The following is an 8,593-nucleotide window of genomic DNA, read 5'->3' as shown; positions in this document are numbered from 1 at the left end:
TCTAAGAACATGGTCTAGATGGTAGAAATTGTTTGAACTTTGTTGATACTTGTCTTATGGTCTAATGTATGATCAATTTTTATAAATGTTTCATGTGTGTTTCAAAAGGTTTTGTATTCTCTAGTTGTTGAGTGCCAAGTTTTATTTATGTCCACGGAATTTAGCTTTTGGTTGTTTGATGAATCTATAATTGAAAGAAGTATGCTGGAAGATCCCACCACAATGGTGGATTTGTCAATGAATTCCTAGAGTTCTATCAGTTTTTGCTTTATAGATTTTGAAGCTATGTAAAAACCTTCATCACAGAAACTTTCACCCATTTTCCCTCACTCTTGCCCAAGTACCCACCACCCCTTGCTCAGCTTCCGTCATCAGCACTCTGTCATTCTTGCTTCATCTGTTCCCTCACCATTTTGTTGTCGGGATATTTTAAAGCAAATCCCAGATAAAACGTTTCACTCCAATACTTTATTTATGTATGTTTCTCTAGATAAGGCACATAAAAGCAAAATATGCTGAGGCCACTGTGTTAGGTGCCTGTACGTGAAGAATTGCTCAGTCTTGGTGAGTTCAACCTCCATGGTTTTCTGGTTCTCCTTTGGGAAGCTGACCCAGTTCACCCTTTTCTGGTAGAACAGAGTCAAGGTGCTGAGGCATCTGCTATTATGTTCTGTATCCAGTGGGTGCTCAGCAAGTGTCTGTGAACCTCTTAGCCACTGGAATTGTTAGCATGGCCTTGGGAAGTCAAGCCTGCTCAAGAGCTGGCAACCCTGTAGGGTAAAATACGTTGGCAAGGCCCCCAAGTCTTCATATTACCCTTGTTCTTCTCCTGCTATGCTGCGCACCTGGCAGAAACTAAGCAGGGCCCTTGGCAGTTTGGGGGAAGGGGGTAACAGGGTGCAAGAGTTGATGCCAAATACTACCTCTAGTCAAATCCAGGCATACAGCTATACTTTGTAATCCGTACTGGAATTTTGCTGAATGAGACATTGCTATGACAAGTGGTCTCTCAGATGGGTCTCAGACAAGCCCATATATATATATATATATATATATATATATATATATATAGAGAGAGAGAGAGAGAGAGAGAGAGAGAGAGAGAGAGAAACCTCTCATGTTTTAAGCACTGTTCAAGGCACTGGGCACTCTCCTGCAGTCCACGAAGTGTTATATAATCATCCTCATGGATGCCTGAGTACAAGGGGAGATGTGGTCTGAAGGAATGTAAGACAAGACTTGATACAGACTGGGGTGAGAGAAGGCTTCTCTGCAGGCATGGTCTTGAAGGAGCTCTGAAGGATGAGTTGAGTTAAAGCTCAACCAGGACAGGCAGTGAGAGGAGCTTGGACAAGGGCCAGCGTGGCGAGGACCTTGCAGAGGAGGACAGAGTTCTGGAGCACAGAGCAGTGGGGAAAATGTTGACAGGTGAAGTTGGAAGAGCAGGCGGAGCAGGTAAGGGGTTCGGTCTTTATCCTAATGCTAATGATGAGAAGAGTAATGATGCACTGTTCTCAGCATTTCACAGATGCTAACATCCTCAAAACTACCCGATTCAACGGGCACCATACTGTCCTCATTCTGCAGCTGGGGGAACACATGCAGAGCTGCCACATCATCTTGCCCGCGTCACCCGCTGGTGAGCAGTAGGCTGGAGGTGACGCCTCTCACCACCAAGCTTGACTGCCATTAAAGGGTAGTAAGCTGCGGAATGATACAAAAACAAGTTGTTCTGTTCTAAATGAAGAAAAACCACCCTGGGGCGCCTGGCTGGCTCAGGCAGTAGAGCATGTGACTCTTGATCTCAGGGTTGTGCGTTTGAGCCCCACGTGGGGTGTGGAGATTACTTAAAAATAATAAAATCTTAAAAAAAAAGAAAAGCACCCCGGTTGGTGGGTGGAGGTGGCCTGGGGTAACGGGGAGCAGGAAGACCCGTTAGGAGGTTCCTGAAAAAGGCTGGGCGAGAGGCGATGGGGGCTTGTACTCGGGGCGGCAGCAGCAGGTCTGGAGAGGAGGGGGAGAAATGGGCGGGACGTGGGGGTGCACTGCTATGGAAAAGGAAGGTGAGGGAGCCGTCAAGGCTGGCTTCTCGCTGGCACAGCTGTGAGCCCTGCGTCGGGCTCCAGCAGGAGAGAAGGGGATTCCGCAGAGTCTGGGAGACAGAGAGCTGGCTGGGACCATACACTCGGTAGGGCAGGGCTGCGTCCACTTCACTCACCACTGGATGACCTGGCTCAACAAGCGTCATGGTGGTTGGGATGTAGTAGGCACCCCTTAAATATTGCCAAATTAACAGAAGGACAAGAGAAGCACCTATGTCCTGAGTCCCCCAGCTGAGTACCTGTGGAGGAAGCACCTCGCCTTCCCTGGGTTCAACAGTCCCCGAGTTCCCATCCAGTCTGCACTTGGGCTAGTTCTGCATTCTGAAACACAACACAACACACGCAACTGCAACACAACTGCAACCACGCAGCCAGGATGAGTGGGAGGGAGTCAGCTACATGGTTACATTTGCAGGAGTCTGTTTTTTTTTTTTTTTTAAGATTTTATTTATTTATTTGAGAGAAAGAGAGCACATGAGATGGGGGAGGGTCAGAGGGAGAAGCAGACTCCCCGCTGAGCAGGGAGCCCGATGCGGGACTCGATCCCCGGACTCCAGGATCATGACCTGAGCCGAAGGCAGTCGCTTAACCAACTGAGCCACCCAGGTGCCCCATTTGCAGGAGTCTTGAGAGCAGATTGTTAAAGTCGTTATTAAACATTAAATTGCTACTTACTATGCATCCCTTTCCAACTCCTCATTCAGTGACACTGTGTTGGTTGCTTCAAACTGGTTCTGGTGGGAATATCTACGCTGTGGAAATCAGTAGAAGCCATAAATCAAGGGTTTAGTTTTGTTTACTGTTTCAAGCTCTAGACTTAAGAAAGTGATGGAGATGGTGTTAATAATTCAGTTTAAATAGAAAAGTGTGTCGTGTCCCTTGCCATCACATTGTGAATAGCATAAAGAATTGAGGAAGTTTTCTTTAAATATTTGAAAACTATTATTCAATTTAGGGAAGAAATTGCGCATGTCTTTAATGTGTAAGTAAAGTTCTGACATTGCACGGGACATACATCTTTGTTGTTTCACTTCTGTCTTGCTCATAAATATAGTGAAAGCATCAACCAACATTCACGTCAGAACTACACGGGTTCGCCAATGGCAACCTTAGATTGGGTACGGATACAAGCAGTTGGCAAAAATCAACAAAAGCATCCTGTGAGAATCAACTGGCTCCATGGAATCATAATAAAGAGTATTGCTTATTTTATTATTCGTAATTGTGTGCTATGCATCCTTCACACCATTACGGTTTATGATTTATTAACTTATATGCTTACGTATGTATATTCATGCATTCTGGGTTTTGTTCTGGAGAGCTGGTTGCTAAACATTTTACCAGGATGCCATTGCATTCAACCATTAGCTGAAAGTATTGTTCTCATAAAGAGGGTGGGGTGAAGGAGACAATAGCCAAACAACAGGATCTCTGCTTAGGCAGAGGTAGAGATAATTAGGTTTACCCAGCAGCTAGGACACAGGCAGGCTCAATTACTTAAATGGGAGCACAGAGAAGTCAGAGTTCTGATAAAGCTGCCATTTACATTTTACACTCACCATGGCTTCTCCTGAGGTGCTTGCAGGTACAGTGACTGGATCAGTAGAGAATGAGATGCTCTACGAATTTCTGGAAACAGGGCGCCTTTAATAGTAATGGGCTGCTACACTTTTTCAAAGTTGCCTTGCCTCTAGCCCTCCCCCGCTCCCTCCTGGGATTCAGAATCCATTTTCCTCCTCAAGATGGTATTACTAGGTAGAGGTGGGAAAATTCTTATTTAAATATTTCAAAACCAAGCAGCCCGGCAACAGCACAGCCCGGTCATGATTTCCCTGGACTAAGCTCTATCAGTGAAGAGAATCATTGTTCCAACTCTGCCACAGAAATTTTTGAAGCTTTCAAGAACACACCGTGAGCTCTGCAGGTAGTTTTTGTGTTCCTTGGTGGTGAACTCAGGCAGTAAAATTAAAATGGGGTTTGTGATAAAGTGTTAATGTCGCTAGAGTATGATCTACGGAGTATTTCCTCATTATCTTTCTTACATTAGCTCTGGTGGCTCCTCAGGTGTTTTGCCTTTACTGTTGTTTCTGAAAGTGCATGTAGTTCACGGTGCCTTTTCCATTTTTGCAAACTCAAATTAGAAACTGGGGCAAGATGCGCGATTTCTGGGCAGCATTTGTTACTCTTTGTGTATTTAAAAGTAGAATTATGCAAATGTAAGCCATTCTTACTAGTGTCGCTTAATTCATTGTTCATTAGGGGTAGGTTCGTTTCATTCTTAGGACAATAAAATTCAAGATAATTAGAAACTTGCCTATTTAAACCAAGAGACTGGATATATAAATATATATAAATATATATATGCCCAGACCATATATAAAAACTGACTTACAATCTCCGGGAATCACCCTAGGAAGCCAGCTTGCTTGAAGTCAGACTGCTATCCCCAGCGATGATTCAGGAAGCCAAACAATAACCTCTGTAATAATTGGCCCCAAATGGTCAGGACTTGATTAACAACTAACAGCACCCTCTAATGTTTGTCCCTACTTCCAGTTTAGGAGCAGCCAGGAAAAGCCAAATACGCACCCATAACCCATCACATGGATGCCCTGCTCCAAGTTAGCTGCCTCCAGTGCCCACAGCCCACAGCTCCCCCATGCCCACAGCCTCCCGCAGTGCACACCGGAAGCCAGTCCTTCCTTCCCTAAGAAGCCTGCCTTTGGGTCTCTGCCAAAGTTGCAAGTTTGCACTTTGGTGCAAGGTGGCTGACTCCCTTGTGACAGCAAGTGCTGAATCAATAGCCTTTGCTTGTCCTTGTATGGTTTTCCACAAAAGTGAAAAAAGAACCTCCAGATCATCTTGAGGCAACCCTGACCCCTGGGCTGTCTCCCTGGAACCGATGCGCACACCGTGACATCTCTCCGGGGGCACTTTTTGGGGCCCTCACCGGGGGCTTCGGAGCCACCTCCCAGGAAAACACAGTGATCCCGGGCCCCCCCTTCCATGCAGGCAGTCCCCTAGGTGGCTGCCAGCTTTTAGGGGCTCCCCAGGGACATTATTTGCTATCTGACTTTTAGGTCAGATGAATATTCTCAGCCCTTGGATCTCTGTTTTTGGCAACTAAAGTGACAAGAAGCCTCCCCCCCATCTATTTTTTTTGGCAGGACCTCAGGAGAGACAGTTACTTTTGTAAATCACCTACCCAGCCAGTTGGGAGTTTTATTTATGACATTTCTGTATATGAACTCCTACCTGCTGGAGGGCACAGACCTCAGCATGGTGCCCAGTGCATTCCACCGTCTTCAACTCAGATAAATGCCTGGTTGGCCGAAAGAGGTTCTCTTCTCTAAACTGAGTGAAAGATTTCTAGGACCACCAATTAAATGGGAGGCAGAACCTCAAAGTACTAATTAGGAACAGAAGATAAGCTAGGTCAGGGTGAGTCTGGCATCCCCAGTCTGTTGTTTTAAGAAGACTGTATTTACATAAGTTAGAATTGCAAATTGAACAAGGTAAATGTTTGCATTTTGGTTGGTTGTGGTGGACAAGAGTTCATTTGCGTTTCAATCAGCTTGGCTTTGGCAGAAAGTACACTGTAAAAACAAAACACAACTCTACACCTTTGCAATTCAGCAAACGTACTTCAGACTCAAGCAAGGGTCTGGTCTCTCTTACCTACTTGAGCAGAAGCAAAGTAGATCTTTTATTCTAGCAGAAGAGGGAGAAAATAAACCTGCTTTAAGTTTTCCGTAAAATTCAGAGACGCACAGAATTCTGAAGTTGGGAAGAATTTGGAGCGCATCAGTCCAACTTCACGAAGCCTATTTCCCCCTTGCGCCATTGATCCTAAAAGATGCTCCCTTAACATAGGATTCCAAGGGCAGAAAAGTTTGGGAAACACTGCACGGTATTTCTTCCCCTTCGTGGTCACTATGCATAGCACATTAGCCAATGGAAGTAAAGGAAGCCTGTTTTACTTAATCAATGTGCACAATTACTGCGGAAATATGGAATATGTCTAGGGAAATATTTAGTCCAATCTCATTTTTTAGTTAAGCAAAATGAAGCCCAGAGTTGAGTGGCCTGCCAAGGTAGCACACTCTTGGTGACGGACTCAGGACCTGCTCCCTGATCTCCTGGCTTTCAAAGTACCCCATCCTGCCTCCCCATGCTCCCCGGGCCAGTGACTCACCCACCTCCCCAGCTATTCTCACTGATCTAAAATTCTTTTCACACGGTTCGTGGAGTATTATCACTACTTGACGAAAATGAGACCCGTGACCCAGCCTTTCCCAAGGGCTTTTCATTCAAGCCCAGTCTCAGTTGGAACTCTCTCCTCCAAAGGCACACACACATAGACAGATTGTGTGCACAGCACTGTTTGTTAAGGAGATAAATACTTTAGGAGTTTTTAATAAAATCAAAACTGTTTCCAAGAAAAACGCCTAAATCCTGCTGGTTTGCCCCTAATCCCTTACTGGTAACCAGGTCACAGCTGAACAGCACGGAGCGCCTCCCAGTGGAGATGGCTAGGAGTGCACCGGGTACCAGGGCTGAGCGGGGCTGAAGCATTTGGGAGACCAGGCCCCGGGCAGAGCACTTTACCACTCCTGTGGGGAGGAGGAAGTGGAGGAGGAGGAGGAGGAAGTCTGGAGCACCTTAGAGCACAGAGCGGCCTCCAGGAGACCCCTGCGCAGGACGGTTTGGGTCGGGCCCCTCTCCCCTGCAGTTGTCTGCTCTGCCCCTGGGGGAGGTTTGGAGATCAATTCTCTCCTTCCCTCGGGAGGGTGGCTGATGTGGAAAATTCTGAGGGTACTGTTCTTTCCAGTTCTTCTCTTTGACCAGATCCCTTTTCAACCACTCTGTTGGTGACCTCCCTGTCCCCTATGTCAATTTCCCCCAAGTCCAGACGGATCTTTCTTGCTGGCAGCTCAGGTTCCCTGGTGAAAAGTCAGCTCAGCTGAAGAGTTGGCCTCTCTTCTTTTAATTTTGACTGAGTTCCTTTTTACTTCCTCTTGAATGAACTGATATGCAGGTCAGGGGTCTGGACAAGATGAACACACGTTTGGAGCATCATATCCCCCCTGGAAGGCTGACTGCAAAGGATGAAGGGAGCTGAAGGCAGCCGTCGGGGACAGCATGCAGCCCTGCCCTGGGTGGGGGTATGGCATCTGTTTTCCTGGAAGGGCAGGTTTCCACGCCGGGCACTGGCTTCCACTCACCAGGGCTCAGTACGTGTTCTGTCATTTATAAAGCTCACAGGAGGCTTCCAGGAGGAACTGGGGTTTGGCTGCTCTGAGATTTGCTCCCGGCTCTCTTTCAACCCCGCCTGGCTTTGAGCAAAGTTGCTTAGGATTTCTACCTGGGATTTCCCCACCTCTTAACTGGGACCAAACCTGCCCACAAAGGGTTGAAGAGGAGGGAATTATGACATCACAAGGGCATACGTTACCACTGTGGCTTGCAGAACTTGCTGTTTAATGGAGCCGGGTTGCTGGTGTCATTTTTACCTTTGCTTTATTTTGGGTTATTACACGTATAGCCCTGTATTCTCGTGTTGTGCCGTGTAGCTGGAAGACTTTAGCTAATTATTTTTAGCTGTTATCTACACAGTGTACTGAGAACATAAAAAAGTACCAGATTCCATATAAAAGTCTCCTGGTACAGATGCACTCATCTGTACCAACCTGGCTGGTTTTTAGAAGTTATGTTTTTGAATCCAAGCTTACTAGTTCTTTATTTCAGAATGATGAATCACATTTTCCAAGCACAATCTCAAGAGACCCACACCATGAAAAATACAACACGAAGAGCCGAGATCGCTGGGTTAGCGGAGCCAGCATCCTGGGCCGCTGTCTCAGCCCTCGAGGGAGGCCGGGTGGCTGCAGAGTTTCGCCTTCACTGCTTCTGGCCACTGGCAGGCAAAATCCACCCAGTGAGCCACAGCCCAGGTGCTGAGCGGGTCATTGGACTGGGCTCTGGTCCAATGGTTTCCTGGGGACATTGCCGTCTGGGAATGGTTTGTGGACAAATCTGGCTGATCCCCTCAACAGTCTGTCACACCCACTCTCCCTCAGTCTCCCAGGAGTTCAGCACCTGCTGGAAGTGTGGGTTGGAAAAGAGTTTCTGAGCTCATCCCGTGGGTGGGAAGCCCTGAAAGCAGCGGTGAGACCCACTAGGGTGTTGCTGATGGGACAGAAGGAAGGCTAACCCCACATGGCCTAAGTGGGGACAGAGATCCCAAGAGCTTGTAAATTGAATGCTATGCAGCTTTTAGAGCAAATTCCCTTCCCAACTGGCTTGGGATCCAGGGTGAGCAAATGAACCAAGTGGTGCTAGGAAGACTTCCACGCTGCTGGACGTGAGGACTTGGTTGGCATTGGTCCTTCCAGTGGAATGAATGGAGACGGTCTCTTCCTGTCAGAGGAATGTTTTCTCTCAAGGTTTAAAGAAGTTAAACCTCATACTGGTAAGAAACCACAATCCTA

At 46.9% G+C, this 8,593-nt stretch overlaps 1 long non-coding RNA gene across 1 annotated transcript; it reads right to left on the bottom strand.

The window, feature by feature from the left end:
- Positions 1 to 620: 620 nt before the first annotated feature.
- Positions 621 to 7,488, bottom strand: LOC141373014 (uncharacterized). Its single transcript, XR_012378628.1, has 5 exons — positions 7,328 to 7,488; positions 4,495 to 4,581; positions 2,778 to 2,854; positions 2,342 to 2,423; positions 621 to 770 (listed from the first exon to the last, which is right to left on the bottom strand). It is a non-coding gene; the product is annotated as an uncharacterized lncRNA (long non-coding RNA).
- Positions 7,489 to 8,593: the final 1,105 nt, after the last annotated feature.

This window comes from Callorhinus ursinus, unplaced genomic scaffold, assembly GCF_003265705.2.
Source record: "Callorhinus ursinus isolate GAN/ISIS: 27379988/994484 unplaced genomic scaffold, GSC_fseal_2.0 scaffold6, whole genome shotgun sequence".
Lineage (NCBI taxonomy): Eukaryota > Metazoa > Chordata > Mammalia > Carnivora > Otariidae > Callorhinus > Callorhinus ursinus.
The sequence above is the reverse complement of the archived record's forward strand: the minus strand, read 5'-3'. Positions and strand labels throughout refer to the sequence as shown.